The 19,711-nt window shown below is 49.8% G+C and overlaps 1 long non-coding RNA gene and 1 pseudogene across 2 annotated transcripts in view; one reads left to right on the forward strand and one right to left on the reverse strand.

The window, feature by feature from the left end:
- Positions 1–236: 236 nt before the first annotated feature.
- Positions 237–19,711, reverse strand: part of LOC144581266 (uncharacterized) — an 84,277-nt gene continuing 64,802 nt past the window's right edge. Inside the window, exons 2-4 of one of the 2 annotated variants that reach the window (XR_013531845.1) lie at positions 4,082–4,234; positions 2,031–2,128; positions 237–1,305 (exon numbers count right to left, since the gene is read on the reverse strand). This is a non-coding gene — a long non-coding RNA (uncharacterized LOC144581266). The other variant, XR_013531844.1, reaches the window with a different exon arrangement.
- LOC144581348 (small nucleolar RNA U13) lies at positions 10,284–10,381 on the forward strand (annotated as a pseudogene).

The following is a 19,711-nucleotide window of genomic DNA, read 5'->3' on the forward strand; positions in this document are numbered from 1 at the left end:
TCTCAATATGTAGAGTAGGGTCAAGCCTGTGAGATCTGAATGATCGGGGAGATCTCGGCACATGTGGGGTTGGAGTGAGAAGAGAAATATTGCACGCTCTGTTGTTGATGGGCCACTGAGGGGGACGGGCAGGTAGACTCGCTTACCTTTTAGGGAGCCCAGAGGCCCTGCAGCTGGGGGCCGGAAGCAGCTTCGACACCCTCACTGCCAGTTCCCATTTTTTGGTATCCCCACGAGATTCCACTCACCGGGTAGGCGAATAACCAGGCAGGTGATTGTTCAACCAAGCCAAAGCCCCGCCCTGGGAGCTCTTCCCTTCTTCAACCTACATTCTGACCGCAAGGCGGCAGGAGCAGGAACTTGTATTACGTAGAGCCTTTTCCCCATGATGTGGGTCCGGTCCCTATTCTACAGCTGGGGAAACTGAGGCACACAGAGCCGATGCAGAGACATCCCAGGAAGAGGCAGAGCAAGAATCCAGATGCTCTGCAAGGCCACCGGCATGGAAGAAGGGGCGGCCCCCTTGCCTGTAGCCCGGTTCCTGGTGGGCATCACGGCTGTGAGGGAAAAGGATATTTGGTCCCCAGGCCCCTGCTCTAGACTGGGTTCCCCATTTCTATCCACCACCCCCGTGTTCTCAACACAGAGACAAAAGGGGCCTTTTGAAGTAAATGGGTGATCACAACCTTCGTAGGTCAGTGCAGAAGCCAGAGTCCTCCTCTCATCCCCTAGCCTTGGAACCTCCCAGTCGCATCAGCCCCACCACCTTGCTATTCAAACAGGACAGGCACGGTGGCTCATGCCCGTAATCCCTGCACCGAGTCTCTGGAGCCCAGGATTCTGAGACGAGCCTGGAAAATACAGTGAAATCCCATCTCTACTAAAGATACAAAAATTAGCCGGGTATGGTGGTGAATGCTTGTAATCCCAGCAACTTGGCAGGCTGAGGCAGGAGAATCACTTGAATTTGAGAGAGGTTGCAGTGAGCCGAGATCACACCACGGCACTCCAGCCTGGGTGACGGAGAATGAGACTCCATCTCAAAAAAAAAACAGGCCAAGCACATCCCTCTCCCAGTCCCTGTGCAGTGGAGCCCCCACCTGGAGCTCTCTTTCCACACTTGCCCCGTGGCTCTTGCTTGAACTATACCTTCTCCTCAAAGCTGGCCATGGCCACACCATAGGATCCCCAGCTCACCGTCTCACCAATGTTCCATCTCAAGCATTTGCCACCTAAGGTATGGCTCAGTGGTGGTAAACGATGAGCGGTGGGCCACAGCCAGCCTGTAGCTGGCTTCTGCACCACCTGCAAGAAAGAAGGGCTTTTATGTGTTTAAAATATTACATAACAGGTCGGGAGTAGTGGCTCATGCCTGTAATTCCAACACTTTAGAAGGCCAAAGGGGTTACATGACTGAAGATCAGGAGTTTGAGACCAGCCTGGAGTGGCAAAACCCTGTCTACTAAAAACACAAAAAAATTAGCCAGGTGCAGTAGTGCACACACCTGTAGTCACAGCAACCCGGAGGGCTGAGGCAGGAGAATCACTTGAACATAGGAGGCAGAGGTTGCAATGAGCTGAGATCACACAACTGAGACAGAGCAAGACTCCGTCTCAAAAAAAAGATGATTACAAAGCAAAAGCAAGGAAATGTGACAGAGCAGAATGGCCTGCTTAAGAGGGGACTCTCAGGCTTTCTGCAGGGAGCTGTGCACACTCTGCTGTAGATGATTTCTTGGGCTTCGTGTCTGTCTCTCAGTAAAACTGAGCTTCCTGAAGGCAGGGGTCAGCTTTGCCCACTGCACTCCTCTGCAGCAGCTCCTAAAATCCTGCCTGCACTGGGACTGTGCTCACGAGGTCTCTCTGGAGTGAGGAAGAAACCCCATTTTCTCTCCTGTGAAATAAGGAGTGAAGAAGCCTCTGTGTAGGGCGGTCAAAGTAGTCAGTGAGTCAGAGCGTGTTGAAGCGTTCAGCACTGCACCTGATACATGGCAGGAACGCTGCATGCGACACCCCAAACCCAGCATTACCTGGCTGTGAGGCCATACAGGTCAAGCAGGGCTTTGCAGAGCCTCTTCAGTGCCCATGAGAACTTAACCTCAGCCCAGGACAGCATCTGGTGGGCCACCTGGAAAGGGAGGGGACAGTGAGAGCTGTCTCGGTCGTCCTCAACTGCCAGCCACATCTCATCCTTGCTCTCACTCACCAGCTCCAGGGTGCCTTTCATGACCCCCAGGGTTACTTGATAGGCCTGGGACCCTGGTTGCCTGGCATCCCGGGCACCCAGGCCTGTAGCCACCACATGGCCTCCTCTGCCCACTCCCTCCACACCTCCTCCAGGGGCCGCAACATCACTTCCAGGTAGGAGTCCTTCAGTGTGGCCAGGGGCCCTGCAACTGGCAGCCAACACCCACCGTGAGGCCTCTGGGCAGCTCAGAGGCCCAGCCCAGGCCTCAAAGAGATAGGGCCTCTTCCTGGGATTAAGATGGTGGGGGGAGTGGAGGAAAAGGAATAGAGCAGCAGGCACTGGAGATTGCTAGTGAGTTGTCACAGCAGACCCGAGCTGCCTCTGCATGGCCTGCTCATAACTTATCTGGGAACTTGGATGGGGGAGGGTTCCCACCAATCCTAGGAGTGATATGAGGTGCTCTGCGTCTGAACTGTTTGTACAAACGTGGTTTATGCCAGACCCCTGCTTGCCTCCTAGGAGTCTGACAGTGTGCTGAGCTCAGCGGCACCTGCCAATTAGGCAGCCCCACCAAACACCCTGGGTGACATAGTGCTGGGACAGACAAGTGCGTCCCATCTGAAGGCACAGGGACTGGGAAAGGATACTAGGTGCTGGCCGTGGTTCATCCTAGACTCCGCCCCGGCCCCCTTCCCTGTGCCAACACTCCTGCCTCCTCTCTCACTGTAGTCAATGACAGCTGTAAACAGCATAGTGTGCAGAGTCCTGAGCACTTTTTCAAATTCACTGCCCTGTGGGTGGCCATGGGACTCTGGCACAGAAGAGAGGCTATGGAGGTCACATTCAACAGCCAGTCAGAGGGACGCCAACCCTGACATTGGGCAAGGTCTTAGCCCCGGATGGTGGAGAGGACAGAAGTTGGAACAAGGCAGCTGCCACTATGCCTGGCTAATTTTGGTATTTTAATAGAGATAGGCTTTCACCATGTTGGCCAGGCTGGTCTTGAACTCCTGACCTCGTGATCCGCCTGCCTCAGCCTCCCAAAGTGCTGGAATTACAAGTGTAAGCCACTGTGACTGGCTTTTTTTTTTTTTTTTAAACATTATTTGTTTATTTTAGAGATAAGATCTCACTCTGTTGCCCAGGCTGGAGTACGGTGGCACATTCTTGACTCATTGCAACCTCTGCCTCCAGGGCTGAAGCAATCCTAGATGAATAGACATAAGACTGAAGCTGAAGTGCCAGCCCTGGATTCATTCCTATATGGCTATGCTATTGGAAGCAAGTTCATCTCTGGGGATGAGCTCAGGGTACTCAGATCGCCACTTGCCAGACTCAGGTGCTCTCTCTGGACATCCCACCAGGCCGGGGCACCCGCCTTGTGACTGAAAGCCAGGATCTGTGTACAGTGGCAGTGTGCGACTCGCCAGCCTGTAGGCGCCGTCTGAGCCGCTCTCTGTCTGCAGCCTCTGGCCAGTGCTGCACTGGTGCGCTGGCTGCTTTGCCTGAGCTGTGAGGATCGATCAAAGAACCCCTACCCTCCTCTGCCAGGCAGCCCTCCACCAGGGCTCCAAGAGGAGGAGGCCCAAGCCCAGCCTGGCTCTGCCGTGGTTGTGTTCTCCCAGCCCTGTGGTCTGCTTCACTCGTCACTCCGTTAAAACCTGTCCGTGGGGAGGTCTTAAGAGATAAATGAATGTCCCCTAAACAGACACACCTTTTTTTCTTTTTTTCCTAATGAGCAGGTACTAAGTCCTACTCAGAGCCCACAGAATGACTGATGGAAAATCCTGTTCTCTCTGACAGCGTATTTTAGCTCACAGAGCCACAGCCACAGGAACCGGGGAAGGCCCTGCCACCTCCACCTTCCCCGCAGCCAGACATGCAGTGCCTTACCCGGGAGGCCATACGGGATACTCAGGGATTCGGTCCACAGCCAGCCCCGCTGCTGCAGCAGGCCAAGGGCATGCAGCCCTGACAGTCCTGACACGAACAGCTTGGCATCCAGGGCAGCCACTCATCATCCAGCCTCCTTCCTTTCCATCGGTGCTGCAGGGATAGAGAGCAGGCAAATGAAAGGGTCAGCCCCCAGGGACCGACACCCCCAGCCCCAGGCAAAAAAAGGACTCGGGAATACCCCAGGGTCCTTGGGATTGGGGGATCCTTGAAGAGTCAACACCTGTGCCCTGCACAACAGCCCACAGACAGGCCTGATCGTGGCTCGCTGCAGCCTTGACCTCCCAGACTCAATCGATCCTTTCACCTCACCCTCCCAAGTAGCTGGTACTACAGACATGTGCCACCACCTTGGCTAACTTGTGTGTGTGTGCATGTGCATATATATATACACACCACTTTTTTTTCTGTAGAAACAGGGGTCTCAGTATGTTTCCAAGGCTGGTCTTGAACTCCGGGGCTCAAGCAATTCTCTTGCCTTGGCTTCCCAAAGTTCTGGCATTATAGGTGTGGGGCACTGTGCTTGGACCAAGGATAAAGTAGAATGAGGCCGGCCAGAGTGAGTCATTCCTGTAATTCCAGCACTTTGGAAGGCCAAGGCAGGAAGATTTCCTGAGGTCAGGAGTTTCGGACTAGCCAGGCCGACATAGTAAAACGCCGCCTCTACAAAAATACAAATAAATAAATAAATAACCAAGTATGGCAGGAGGCACCTGTAATCCCAGCTACTTGGGAGGCTGAGGCAGGAGAACCGCTTGAACAAAGGAGGCAGAGGCTGCGGTGAGCCAAGATTGCACCATTGCATCCAGTCCAAGCAACACTGTGAGATTCTGTCTCCAAAAAAAAAAAAAAAAAGAAGTAGAATGAAACAAAATCAAATAGGACAGATGACAAAAGAATTAACTACACATCATGGGTCGTTAAATAAATTTCACCTTCTGAAGCTTCTGCGTCTGCAACACTGAACACTGTTCATCCAGAACAGACAGGTGGAAATGGGCCAGCTGTTATGACTCCCAAACACCCACATGAGGTGGTCAACAGCCACCGCTCCGAGTGCCCCCAGCCCCGGCTCCTGTCCTTACCTTAGAATCTTTCAGAAAACATAAGCGGCACACCCTGGTGTCACCGCCCTGGCTCTGGCACAGTGCCAGCATCTGCTAAGCCTGTGTGTGTGTTTTAAATGCCCCATGTATTTTAGGCCAATGTTTTACATATGTTTCTTATTGTGGGTGAGAATAAGAACAACCCAAAATCTGCTATTTTATGGTTTGTGGGGACAGCTGGAGGTTGTGGGAAGTTCTGGGCTCACACTGAGCCTGAGTCTGTCCTTAGATGGGATGTTGATATTGAGAAACTGAAGTGATGAAGATCATCAGGAGGCATTTGGCCCACACCCTAGCCTGGTCACGGAGGAGACAGGACACAGGGAGTTGCATCTCCTACCTGTCACATGGGCCTGGTCACTCAGCAGATGGCTCAGTGATGTGGAGCAGCCTCTAGCTTGCTGCCCACCTGCTGTGTGAGGTTCCCTGTAAAGATGACAGGGCTGCCCCCATCACCAGTTTCATCTCCAGCTGTGCCTAAAACCACTCAGCCTTGCCGAACATGGGTGGCAGCAGGTCTCTCTAGCCCTGAAAAGGCCTTGGTGTCATCTGAAATGACAGGCTTGGACAGCAAGCCCAGCCGTGATTACACAAGCTGGGACCAGAGAGAGGGCAGGAGATAGCCAAGCTAATGGCTTTCTATGCCGATTCTTCCACAATTTTTAATTATTCTTGAGACGGAGTCTCACTCTGTCACCCAGGCTGGAATGCAGTGGCAGGATCCAGGTACATTGTAATTTTCGCCTCCCGGGTTCAAATGATTCTCCTGCATCAGCCTTTCAAGTAGCTGGGATGACAGACGCACACCACAGTGCCCAGCTAATTTTTGTATTTTTAGTAGAGACGGGGTTTTACCATGTTGGCGAGGCTGATCTCAAACTAATGATCCCAAGTGATCCGCCCACCTTGGCCACCCAAAGTGCTGAAATTACAGGTGTGAACCACTATGCCCAGGCCTTCCCCAATTTTTTAAACTCTGGATTTCTCAAAATTAGAAACCTGTGTTATAAACACAGAGGACTCCTCTTCTTCCTCCATATCCTCATTGGATCCATCAGGAACTCAGTCGACCGTCGCTATGGAATGTGACTAGAAACGCCTAACCTCATCTGCCACTATGCTGCACACCAGCTCCAGCCCTGGTTATTGAATCTGTCTGACTGCAACATCCTCCTGGCTCTTCCAGCTCCCATCCCGCCACTGGCAACAGATCTCCACTTGCAGACCAGACACGTCCGATGATGGCATATAGCGTTTTTTACTGTACAATCCAAAGTCCTTGAGGCCCGTGAAGCCAGAATTTTGTTGGTCACTGGTGCAGACATTGGCAGGCGGGCCACAGGAACAGCTCACTACACTCCAAGGCTCCACATGAGAGATCCTCTAGGAAAGCCACGAGCAACTACAGATACCGCGTTTGATGGCCCTGCCAACCTGCAGACACACCTCACACACCCCTCTGATAGCCACTAGCTAGTCAGTTCACCCAAAAGATGTCAAAACAATACTAACTATTATCAGACTGTCACTACTTAATGCTGTATTTCCCTGATCCCCACCGACGTATGTGCAGATGTGTGTGGACGAATGTGTATGCATCTGTGTACAGATTTATCTGTACATGGATGTGTGTAGATGTGTATGTATACAGCTATACCAAAATACACAGATAGGTGTGTATGAATGTGTGGATATGGATTGTGTGTACAGTGATGTGTACATGAAGGTGTCTATATGTAGACATGTGTATGAATGTGTGGGTGTACAGACGTGTGTGTGGATGTAAAGACATGTATATATATGGATGTGTGTATATGAATGTATCTGTACAGATATGTCTGCAGACATGTGGATGTAGATGCTTGCAGCTCTTTCTTCTGACAGGCACCTCCTAGCGCTGGCTTTCTCCAGGATGTATCAGAAGCTGTGCGGTGGTGTCAGAGCTTCCTCAGGGTGCGGGTGAACTGGGTGAGCACAGAATTTCTCTCCCAAGCCACGACGTTTTGCAGTTAAAGACAACGCTAGTCACAAATGCGTCAGGTCAGCAGGCATAAACTGGGGCTCTGCAGGCAACCCAGGACACAGACCCCACACACCAGGGTAGGGGGTGCCAAACAGAACGCTTCCAACATCAACCTTAAATCCCACAAACTCTAAGGTTGAACACGAGCCTCGAACCCCTGGGCCCAGGGATTCGAGGTTGAACCCAAGCTCTGGCACTTTGTATTCATGAGCTCATCTGCCTCAGTTTCCTCATCTTAAATGGGGTTACAAAGAGGACTTGAAGAACAGACTTCCTCTCTGCTGGAACAGGATCCAGAAAGTTGGAGTGCTGGCTGTTACTGTAATTTTGATGAGTCTGGGGCAGATGGAAGTAGAATTTCTCCAAAGGCAAATAAACATTTTGAGGCTTCAGACAGCTCTATAGAGAGTGGCAGGAAGGTCTGAGGGGGAGGTACGGGCAATCTGTGCGTGCATATGTAGCAGATAACAAGACGTTCAAGGGCCCCTGGGAGTTCTGGAAATGAGGCAGAAGTCTCAGCCATCAGACAGGTGGGGCTGTAGGAGGACGACGGCTCTCCCCTGACATGAGTCTTCACCCAGGCTGATGGCAAAAGGTGGAAGTGGAGAGAGTATTTATGCAGCAAGACATCCAGCTCGGCTTCAGATGCTATACTCCAGGCCCCAGAGAAGACACTGAAAACTGAGGCAGAATCGGTGATCCTATGCTGAACCTGCCCAGTGGTCATGCCTGGCGAGATCAAGTCTAAAGCTGCTATTTGTATCTGGCTGGAGTACGGCGGCACGATCTCGACTCACTGCAACATCCGCTTTCCAGATTCAAACAATTCGCATGCCTCAGCCTCCTGAGATGGGCCTACATGCGTGCACCACCACGCTCATGTAAGTTTTGTATTTTTGGTAGAGGCAGGGTTTCACCTTCCTGGCCAGCCTGGGCCCAAATTCCTGACTTCATGTGATCCTTCCGCCTTGCCTCACAACATTCGTACACTTTTTGAAGTCACTGATCTGCCTGAAAGGGGGATAGAATCTTTCAAGTAACTCCCTGGGATGGAGGAGGCAGACACAAAATTTCAACACAAGGACAAGAGCTTCAAGTGACTAAGCTCTATCCAGGTACCTTTTGGTAAGATCTCTTGAAAAGCACCTACATAGATGAAAACGACCCTGAACAATATAGTAAGACCGATCTCCACTAAAAAGAAAATAAAAATATAGAAAGGCATGGGGGCACAGGTTTTAGTCTCTGCTACTTGGGAGGCTGAGGAAAGAGGATCGCTTGGGCCCAGGGGTTCAAGGCTGCAGTGAATTAGGATTATGCCATTAAATAGAAGACCTTGTAAAAGAAAAAGTGGGGGAGAGAAAAAAGAGGAGGATGAGAGCGGGAAAGGGAAGAAAAAAGTAGGAAGAGGGAATAGTGAGAGGGAAAGAAAGAAAAGGAAAGAAAAAAAAGAAAGAAAATAGAAAAGAAATGAGAAAAACATATAAACATTCTGGCCAGGTATTTTACTGTTAAAATGTACTCTGTGAGAGAATGGTGTTCTCGACAGAATAATTTTAACAGGAAACCTGGAAAAACTAAGAGCACTTCATTATGAAACTAGCTGAATACATTCCATTCCATGGACTATTACATGGTCATTTGCACTACACGGGAGATGCTGATTTTATTAGGTAAATATATTAACTCCACGTGCTGATTGTGTGCATAGATCATCTCGGAAAAGAATCACCAAAGGAACCGTAACAGTGGTTGGCTTCGAGGAGGGGTGGGAGAGCGGCTTTAAGGCTGCACCAACACCAACCGATAGAACTTTTTGAAATAAAGACCATATTTCCGGGCCATGAGCCGCGGAGCACTTGAAATGTGGCCCACGCAAAGAACCAAATCTTTCATTGTCTTAAATGTTAATTTATTTAGATTTTTTTTTCTTTTTTGAGATGGAGTCTCGCTCCGTTGCCCAGGCTGAAGTGAAGTTGCATGATCTTGGCTAACCGCAACCTCTGTCCCCCAGGTTCAAGCACTTCTTTTGCCTCAGCTTCCAAAGTAGATAGGGTTATATGGGCTCACCGCCGCATCCGGTTGCTTTTTGTGTTTTTAGTATAGATGGGGTTTCACCATGTTGGTCAGGCTGCTCTCAAACTCCTAAGCTCAGGTGAGCCACCCGACTCGGCCTCCTAAAATGCTGGGATTACAGGCATGAGCCACCGTATCAGGCCTCACGTAGATTTCATAAACACATATGCCATGAGCTGCCATATGGGAGACTCGGTTCTATACTCTTTCATAGTTTTTGAACTTTGAATCATTTAAATGCATGGCCTATTTTTTTTAGTTGTGGCACTTAATAGAATAATATTTAGATTGTATTAATCTAAATAAAATCTACCATAGAATTTACATCGTACCAGTGAATGCTGATATATAAAAAAATTGCCAAGGTGTATGTGTGTGTGTGTGTGTGTGTGTTCATGTGCACGCTTATATGTATGTATATTTCACTTTTTTTGAGTTAGTCTCGCTCTGCCACCCAGTCTGGAGTGCGGTAGTATGAACCTGGCTCACTGCAACCTCTGCCTCTAGGGTTCAAGCGGTTCTCCTGCCTAAGCTTCCCGAGTAACTGGGATTACAGGTACACACCACCACATCCAGCTCATTTTTGTATTTTTAGTAGAGAAGGCGTTACACCATGTGGGCCGGGCTGGTCTTGAACTCCTGATCTCAAGAGATCCACCTGCCTTGGCCTCCCAAAGTACTGAGGATTACAGGCATGAGCCAGCATGCACAGATAAAAAGTGTGTTTTTTCAGAAAAATGAACAACGTACAAACAAAAAATAGGGAACAGCTGGGGGTGGTGGCTCATTCCTATAATCCTAGCTCTTTGGGAGGCTGAGGTGGGAAGATCGCTGGAGTCCAGGAGGTTAAGGCTGCGGTGACCCATGATTGCACCACTGCCCTCCAGCATGAGTATTGCAGCAAGACCCTGCCTCAAGAAAAACTAAAATTTTAAAAAACCAAAACCTAAGCACGACAATTGGGTTATCAGGCTATTTTATGATATGTGCCATTCTCAAAACTTGTTACGGTATCATCACATCACTCATCCGACACGAAAAAATAAAAAATAAAACCCAGAAACTCAAACTAAAAATATGTGCAAATCTATAGTGTTATGCGTTGTGCTCTGTCTCCCCGAAAGATGCTGAAGCCCTATGCCGCAGGGTCTGTGGATGCGACCTTATTTGGAAATAGCCTCTTCCCATGTGATCGAGCTGAGGTAATGAGGGTGAATCCTAATCCAGTGTGCCTGGTGTCCTTATAAAAAGGGGATGTGCGGACAAAGACACCTACAAAGGGAAGACAGTTTCAAGACAGAGACAGAAGACCACCTGCAAGCCAAGGAACTCTGGAGGCTCTGAGAATCCATGAGCGAGAACTGGGACGGACCTCCCTCACAGCCTTCAGAGCAAAAAAACAAACAAACAATAAAAAATCCCTTGATTTCAGACTCCTGGTCTCCAGAACTGTGAGAATAAATCTCTGTGGTTGAAGCCACAGTTTAGGGTACTTTCTTAAGGCAGCGCTGGGAAATGAATGCAGAGTTCTTGGGGCACGCATCAACACTTCTGAAGGAAATGTGAGACGTTCAATGCTTGAACTTACAATTCATACCTTTCTCTACTCTGAATTCTTTTTTTTTGAGACGCAGGGTCTCACTCTGTCACCCAGGCTGGAGTGCAGTGGCACAAGCATGGCTCACTGCAGCCTCCAGTTCCTGGGCTGCAGCAATCCTCTTGCCTCAGCTTCCTGAGTAGCTGAGATTATGGGCACATGCCACTGTGCCCAATTTTTAAAAAATGTTTTGTAGAGATGGGGGTCACTATGTTGCCCGGGTTTACCTGGAACTCCTAGCCTCAAGTGATCTTTCCATCTTGGCCTCCAAAATTCTGGGATTATAGGTATAAGCCATTGTAACTGGCTTGCCTTTAAAAACAAAAACAAAACCAGAATCTTCCTATATTGCCCAGGCTGGAGTCCAGGGACATGATCTTGGCTCACTGCAACCTCCACCTCCTGGGTTCAAGCAATTCTTTTGCGTCAGCCTCCCGAGTAACTGGAGTTATAGGCTCCTACCACCACACCTAGCTAATTTATGTATTTTTATTACAGGCGAGGTTCCACCTGTGGGCCAGGCTTGTCTCGAACTGCTGACTTCAGGTGATCCGCCCACTTCGGCATCCCAAAATGCTATGATTGTGGCTCACTGCAACCTCCGCTCCTGGGTTCAAGCAATGCTCCTGCCTCAGCCTCCCAAGTAGCTGGGATGACAGGTTCCTGCCACCATGCCAGTTTTTGTACCTTTAGCAGAGACGGTGTTTCACCATGTTGGCCAGGCTGGTCTTGAACCCCCGACATCAGGTGATCCGACTGCTTCAGCCTCCCAAAAGGATAGGATAACAGGCATGTGCCACTGTGCCCGACCCATTTCTGTTATTATTACAGTGTAATATATAATGAAATATTTACACAACTCACCGTAACGTAAAATTAGTGGGAGCCCTGAGCTTTTTTCCTGAAACTAGAGCATCCCTTCTGAAGGTGACGGGAGACATTGACAGATAAACAGGCATTGGATTCTCATAAGGAGCAAGCAGTCCAGCTCCCTCGCATGTGCTGCTTACGGTAGGGTTTGCATTCCTATGAGACTCTAACAACGCCACCCATCTGACAGAAGGTTGAGCTCAGGTGGTGATGCCAGAAATAAGGAGCGGCTATGAACACAGATAAAGCCTCCCTAGCCCGTTCGCTGCTCACCTGCTGTGCTGCCTGCCCAGTTCCCAGCAGGTGAGACGGGCACGGTGGCTCGCGCCTGTAATCCCAGCACACTGGAAGACTGAGGCAGGGGGATCACCTGAGGTTGGGAGTTCGAGACCAACCTGACCACCATAGAGACACCCTGTCTCTACTAGAAATACAAAAATTAGCCTGGCATGGTGGCTCATACCTGTAATCACAGCTACTTGGGAGTCTGAGGCAGGAAACTGGCTTGAATCTGGGAGACAGAGGTTGCAGAGAGTCAAGATCATGCCATTGCATTCCAGCCTGGGCAACAAGAGCAAAACTCCCTGTCAAATAATAATTTAAAAAAAGCCCAGGTGCAATGGCTCACACTTATAATCCCAGCACTTTGGGAGAATGAGGAGGGCAAATCACCTGAAGTAAGGTGTTTGGGACCAGCCTGGCCAACATGGTGAAACCCTGTCTCTACTAAAAATACAAAAATTAGCCAGGTGTGGTGGTACATGCTTGTAATCCCAGCTACTCAGGAGGCTGAGGCGGAAGAATTACTTGAGCATCGGAGATGGAGGTTACATTTAACCTGAGATCGCACCACTGCACAGACTGAGACTCTGTCTCAAAAGAGAAAAAAAAAGAAAAACAGGCTACTGGTACAGATCCGTGGCCAGGAGGGTTGGGGACCCCAGCTGTAGACAATATGTAATGATCAAATTGGGGTAACTGAGACAGTCATCACCTCAAATATTTATCTTTTGTTTTGGGAACACGAAAATCATTCTCTTCTAGCTATCTTGAAATATTCAAATAAAAAAAAATTCTCATTCACTGTAATTTCCCTTGTGCACTATTGATTGCTGTAACATATTCCTTCTGTCTAGGCCTTCTGGTCTTTCATTCATTCTTTTTTAAAATTATTTTCATTTATTTCTGAGACAGTCTCTCGCTTTCTGCCAGGCTACAGTGCAGTGACATGATCTCGACTCACTGTAACCTTCACCTCCTGGGTACAGGCAATTCTCCTGCCTCAGCCTCCTGAGTAGCTGGGATTACAGGTGTGCATCACTATTCCTAGCTAACTTTTTTTTATTTTTAGTAGAGATGGGGTTTCACCATGTTGTCCAGGCAGGTCTCAAACCCCTGACCTCAAGCAATCCACCCACCTCGGACTCCCAAAGTGCTAGGATTACAGGCATGAGCCACAGCACCTGGCCATTTATTCATTCTTACATTCATTCATTCTATGAATAACTACTGCCTGGTTATCATATACCTGACAGGGTTCCGGGCTCTGGGGAAACAGCAATGAGGAAAACAAAGTTGTTGCTCTCTTAATGGATCCATCATTCTAATGAGGGGGAAAGAGACAGGCGATCCATAAACAAACCATTAACACAGACAGCACATCAGGTGGAGAGTGCTATGAAGAATAAAAACTAAAGCAGGTATGGCCAGGTGCGGTGGCTCCCATCTGTAATCCCAGCACTTTGGGAGGCTGAGGAGGATGGATCCCTTGAGGTTAGGAGTTCAAGACCAGCCTGGCCGACATGGTGAAATGCCATCTCTACTAAAGGTACAAAAAAGATAATTACCTAGGCGTGGTGGCAACTGCCTGTAATCCTAGCTACTCAGGAGGGTAAGGTGGGAGGATTGTTTGAACTTGGGAGGTGGAGGTTGCAGTGAGCCGACATTGCATCACTGCACTCCAGCCTGGGGAACAGAGCAAGACTGTCTTCAAAAATAAAAAAGTAAAGAGAAATCGGGTGCAGGTTAGAGTGCACTAGCACAAGCAGGGGTGCTCAGGTGGTGGTGAAGGTGGTCAGGAAAGTACTTTTTGTGAAGGTGATAGACATGAGGGCTAAGCCTGTGAAATTCTGAGAGAGTAGGATGAGGCCCATATTGGTCCCATTTGTGGTATTTTTGTTTTGTTTGGTTTGGTTTTTGACACAAAGTCTTACTCCGTCACCCAGGCTGGAGTGAAGTGGCACAATCTCGGCTCACTGCAACCTCCACCAACTGGGTTCAAGGCACCTCAGCCTCCCAAAGAGCTCAGATGGCAGGCATGAGTCACTGTGCCTTGCCTATGCATCAACATGTTTAAATTCTTCTGAAAGCTGTGCTTTAGGAAGAGTGATCTGAGAGCAATAAGAAATAAATGACAGAACGGCAGAACAAGGATCATGTCAGTGACAGGGTGGCTATGGACATTTGCTGGCCAGCAGCAAGAAAGGCACTCAGACCCTGGATTCTACCTCGGCAGTCTGTCTGACCCTGACCCTCCTCCCCACATCAGTGGAAGCCTGGAACTCTCAGAAGAGCAGACCTCAACGGCCGCTGTCACCTTCACCAGAATGATGGAACTAATTCATTCACGCAGAAGAAAGCAGAAACCCGGTGAGAACAGGATCCAGAATGTGTGGGTTTTGATGGACAGGGTGGTAGGATCAGGGAGGTTCCACCTACCTCACCTCCTGAGCCCCGCACTCCTTCCCCAGTCCTGCTCAGCATAGAGACTAGAGTGACATAACCAGAAATGTAGATGCTTGGAAGGACACCAGCGACATAAAGAAGAGGCGGCCAGAGGTCCAGAAGGTACACAGCTCCTGGCCTCGGATGCCCAGGACTCTGTCCAGAAAGGCTCCCTCCCAGCCATGGAACTTGATGGTCCTTGAGTTCCTGAGGATAGAGCTGGTGAGTCGGGCCCACAAGTCTTTCTGCCTCGTTTGCTCTCCTGGGATTGGAGGGAAGAGAGAGATAAAGACAAAGCTGGTCCAGAATTCTCCCCTGCACCCTGACAGTCACCCTGCAGCAAATCCCGCTGATCCTGCCTACTGCATCCAAAGCTGTCTGCCTCTCCACATCTCTGATCCTCAGTCCTGATCCATCCACCATCATCCTGTGCCTGGATTCCTACAGGAGCTGACCCAGGACCACTGCCACAGAAAGGAGGCATCTGATGCCCAGAGACAGGCTGCCCCGAGCCCACCTGGGTATGGCGCCATCAGGAAGGCTACCTGGGTGGGTAATGCCTGAGCTACATGTTTCTTCCTTTTACATTTTTGGTGGAGTTGTGGGGTCTCACTCTGTTGCCCAGGCTGGCCTCAAGCTCTTGGACTCAAGTGACCCTCCGCCCCCTGGCCTCCTAAAGTACTGTGATTACAACCTGAGCTACATGTTAAATGGCCAGGAGGTGGGTGCTGGGCAGGCAGAGGATGAGGGGATGGAGCCGGGAAGAGGGAGTGAAGGCTCTGAGACAGGGGACAGCAAACACCTAGGCAGAAGGAGCAGCATGACTAAGAGGACACTCAGTGTGGCCAGAGGAGTACATGCACAGCGTCACTTGGCACTTTAGGGTCAGGCAGGAGTTTGGGGTCTGTGCTTAACTGGGGAGGGGCATCATCAGAAGGCAGCTGCCTGGAGAAGGTATTTTGTTATTTTTTGAGATGGAGTCTTGCTTTGTTACCAGCCTGGAGTGCAGTGGTGCGATCTTGGCTCACTGTAATCTCCTGCCTCCTGGGTTCAAGTGATTCTCCCGCCTCAGATTCTAGAGTAGCTGAGATTATAGGTGCCTGCCACGATGCTCAGCTAATCTTTGTATTTGTTAAGAGGGATGGCATTTTGCCATGTTGACCAGTCTGGTTTAGAACTCCTGAACTCAGATGATCCACCTGTTTCGAACTCCCAAAGTGCTGGGATTACAGGCATGAGTCACTGTGCCCGGAGGAGGCCATGCAGGAGGCTGGCCAAGTGACAGATGGACATTGAGACAGCTGGGCCTAGAGAGGAAATAAGTTCCTTCCCTTTGTCCCCCTTCCCTCCCTCCCTCCCTCCCACCTTTCTTTTCTTCCCTACTCCTTTCTTCTGCTCTCCTGCCTTGCTTTCTGCCCTTTTTTTTACCTCCCTTTCTTCCTTGCCATCATTCCTTCTCTTCCTCTTTCTCCAAACTCTTTCCTTCCCTCCTTCTCTATCTCTTCCCTTTTCCTATCCTGCCTTCTCTCCCCCATTTTCACTCCTCCCCTCCCTCCTTCTTCCTCCATCCCTCCCTTCTTCCCTTCCTCTTTCCTACCCTTCTCCCTCCCTCCCTTCTTCCGTAGTTCTCAAACACTTGTCCAGCACCTTCTGCATGCCGAGCACTAACTAGATACTGAATCTGCCACAAAGAGTGTGCTGTGCTGCCGTGGAGCTTCTAGTCTGGAAGGAGAGCAAGGCCATTGGCCCCTTCCGGGTGCTTCTTGAAGGGCCCTTTAGGAAGTGGGAAGTGCTGGGGAACAGCAAAAATGAACCCAAAACAGGCCAAGGAAGAGAGATGCTGAAAGGAGAGGGATGGGGTGGGTGTGTCCTTGCTGAACGATGGTGAGGAAGGTGGACCTGACTGCAGGGGGGTGCTGGAGGGGACAAGGGTCTTCTAGAGTGAGAGTGGTCCAGGTGGAGAGCAGCTAAAGCAGATGCCTGGAGAGATGTGTGAACATCAGGCAGGTGTGAGGATGGGGTAGGTGGGAAAGGGAGGGAGACGGGTGGAAGGTGAGGCTGGAGTCAATGAGGCAGCTCAGGGAGGGCCAGGTGGGCCACTGTGGGGCCTTTGGCTCAGACTGAGGAAAATGGGGCTGCTGTAGGTCTGAGCAGAGGAGGGTGTGATGAATTCAGCTCACACAGGTCTCCTGTGGCTGGAAGTGGAGAGAGGCTGGGGCGGAAGTAAGGAGTGAGCCAGGGCCTTGCTGCTGGATGCATTTTTCAGATGACGCCAAGCAAATCTGCTGACTGATGGGATGCAGGAGAAAAAGGCATTGATCTGACCCAGGGCCTGGGGTCTGAACACTGGAGGGAAGAGCCGCCGTCCGATGCGATGGGGAAGGAGAGGGGCAGGTCTGCACGATGGGCAACTCGCAGAGACAAGAACAAAGCCAGACCCGCCGGATCCCACTCAGCTCTGCCCTCCCCATCGCCCACACCAGGGCCTGTGTCTTCCTCCCTACTTCCTGCCTGGTCCGTCTTTTCCCCCAAAAGCCGAACCTGAAAGTGATTCCTCTTCTTGCTGATAAAGAAACTCAGAGGCAGGTGGCTCAGGAAGACAGAGATGGTGGAGGGACCCAGGAGCTAGGCACGGAGGGACAACAGAACCTCAGGAGATCCCGGGGAGCCCAGCTGCCAGAGGGGTGTGAACCACAGCGGCTCCATCTTGAATAGGAGATGCGTAAAAGGAGGCTGAGACCTACTGGGTTTCATTTCCAGGCAGTGAAGGCATTCTGAGTCACAGGATGAGACAGGAGGGCAGCACAGGATACAGGTCACAGAGACCTTGTCAGAGAAACAGGCTGCAGTAAAGAAGCCAGTCCAAGACCCACTGAAACCAAGATGATGACCAGAGTGACCTCTGCTCATCCTCACTCCTACATTTGCCACCAGTGCCATGACAGTTTAAAAATGCCATGGCAACATCAGAAAGTTTCCCTATAAGATCTATAAAAGGGGAGTCATGATTAGTCTAGCCCTCATTTAGCATGTCAAGAAGAAATGACCCTAAAGATGGGCACCAGCACCCTCTGGGCTGCTCTATGGAGTAGCTATTTCATCTTCATCTTCTTAAAAAACTTGCTTTTTAAGGAAAGAATAAACTTACACTGTGGCTCACATTTGTAATCTCAGCACTTTGGGAGGCTGAGGCAGGTGGATCACCTGGGGTCAAGAGTTCTAGATCAGCCTGGCCAACATGGTGAAATGCTATCTCTACTAGAAATATAAAAATTAGTCAGGTGTGGTGACATGCTCCTGTGATCCCAGTTACTCAGGAGGCTGAAGCAGGAAAATCTCTCGAACCCGGGAGGCGTAGGTCGTACTGAGCCAAGATCACACCGCTACTCTATCTAGCCTGGGCAACAAAGACTCCATCTCAAAACCAAAACAAAACAACAAAAAAGCGAACAAACAATTGTGCTTTCACTTTACAGACTCGTGCTGAATTGCTTCTTACACGAGATCCGAGGACCCTCCCTTGTGGTCTGGGATCGGGTCCCCTTTTGTAACACAGCTGCAGATCCTGAAGAGGGTCAGACTTGGATCCTAAGATGCGGAGTCAAGGAATGTGATAAGGACAGCCACCGGGTCCCTAGGATCTGGGGCTCATGGGGGTCTGCTGGGTCAGGAGGCGCCTGCTGAAGACGGAGTCCGTCAATGTCAGGGAGGGAACCACCCACTTACACGATGGGGAGAGAGTCATATTCAAGAAAGAACATGCACACACACGAGTGGGACTGGGAGCTGTTCCTGGCCACAACAGTGAAGTTGAGACCTCTGGAATCAGGACTGGGTTCAAATCCTGACTCTGAGGATTGTGAGGGTGGCTTTGGGGCAAGTACCCTCCCTAACGTGCAGTTCCCTTGTCTGCAAAATGGGAAAGAGTTGCCCTCATTTTGCATGTTTGATTATTACATTTAAGTATCTTTCTAAATCTTCATTTTACCCTCACGAGGGTTGTAAGACTTAGCAAATCATCATACAGATACCCAGTTACCTTTGAAGACAAAAAGTAAATAAAGTTTTAGTTTAAGTCTTGTGCATTATTTGAGACATACACTGAGAGTTTGAAACTCTCACTTAACTGGATGTCCTGTGTTTTCTCTGGCAACCCTGCACCCTACCAACGTGGTGCTTTTGGGATACATATCCTCCTGCCTCTCAGCTTTGGTTTCTATATCTGGAAAATGTGAAAGTGGGAGGTAGAATAAATGATTTTTATGTTGCTCTGACTTTCTGAGAGTCCTTCACAGGTTACTTGAACCCATTCTCTCACCAAGCCCCACCCCAACTCCAGTCTGCATGCCTCAATTTCCCCTCTCAGTCCTTAGGAACACTTTTTTTTTTTTTTGGAGATGGAGTCTCACTCTGTTACCCAGGCTGGAGTGCAGAGTCACGAATCTTGGCTCCCTGCAACCTCTGCTTCCCAACCGATTCTGCTGTCTCAGCCTCCTGAGTAGCTAGGATGACAGGTGTGCATCACTATGCCTGGCTAATTTTTGTATTTTAAAAACAGACAGGGTTTCACCATGTTTTCAGGCTGGACTCGAACTCCTGGACTCAAGTGATCTATTCACCTCAGCCTCCCTAAGTGCTGGGATTACAGGTTTGACCCACCCCACTCAACTCGAAGAAAGTAGAACACCATTTTCTAATGTCGGGTCAGTTTGTTTCATTTTAGCACCAAACTGGGTTACCTGGTGGTTTCATCGGAGGAGTGCCCTGAGGGTAAACCTCCCACAGCAGGGGTTGGCAAAACACTCAAAGGAATCTACAGAAGATGACCATCTCTCTGGGGAAAAATGGTTCATAAAACTGGAGCAACCGAAACAATTGACCCCTCCTTCACCAGGATCTCATGGTGATGTTAGGAACTGTCTACCAAGAGGCAGGAAAAGTGCACAGGGAAAGTGACACGGTGCATTATCTGCGGATATCTCGGTCTTCTCTGATTTTTTTTTTTTAAAGGGGAGTCTTGCTCTGTCCCTCAGGCTGGAGTGCAGTGGTGAAATCTCGTCTAACTGCAATTTACACCTCCGGGTTCAAGCAATTCTCCTGCCTCAGCCTCCTTAGTAGCTTGGATCACAGGCACACACAACCATGCCCGGTTCATTTTTGTATTTTTAGCAGAG

The sequence above is a fragment of the Callithrix jacchus genome, chromosome Y (genome assembly GCF_049354715.1).
Source record: "Callithrix jacchus isolate 240 chromosome Y, calJac240_pri, whole genome shotgun sequence".
In the NCBI taxonomy this organism is placed as follows: Eukaryota; Metazoa; Chordata; class Mammalia; order Primates; family Cebidae; genus Callithrix; species Callithrix jacchus.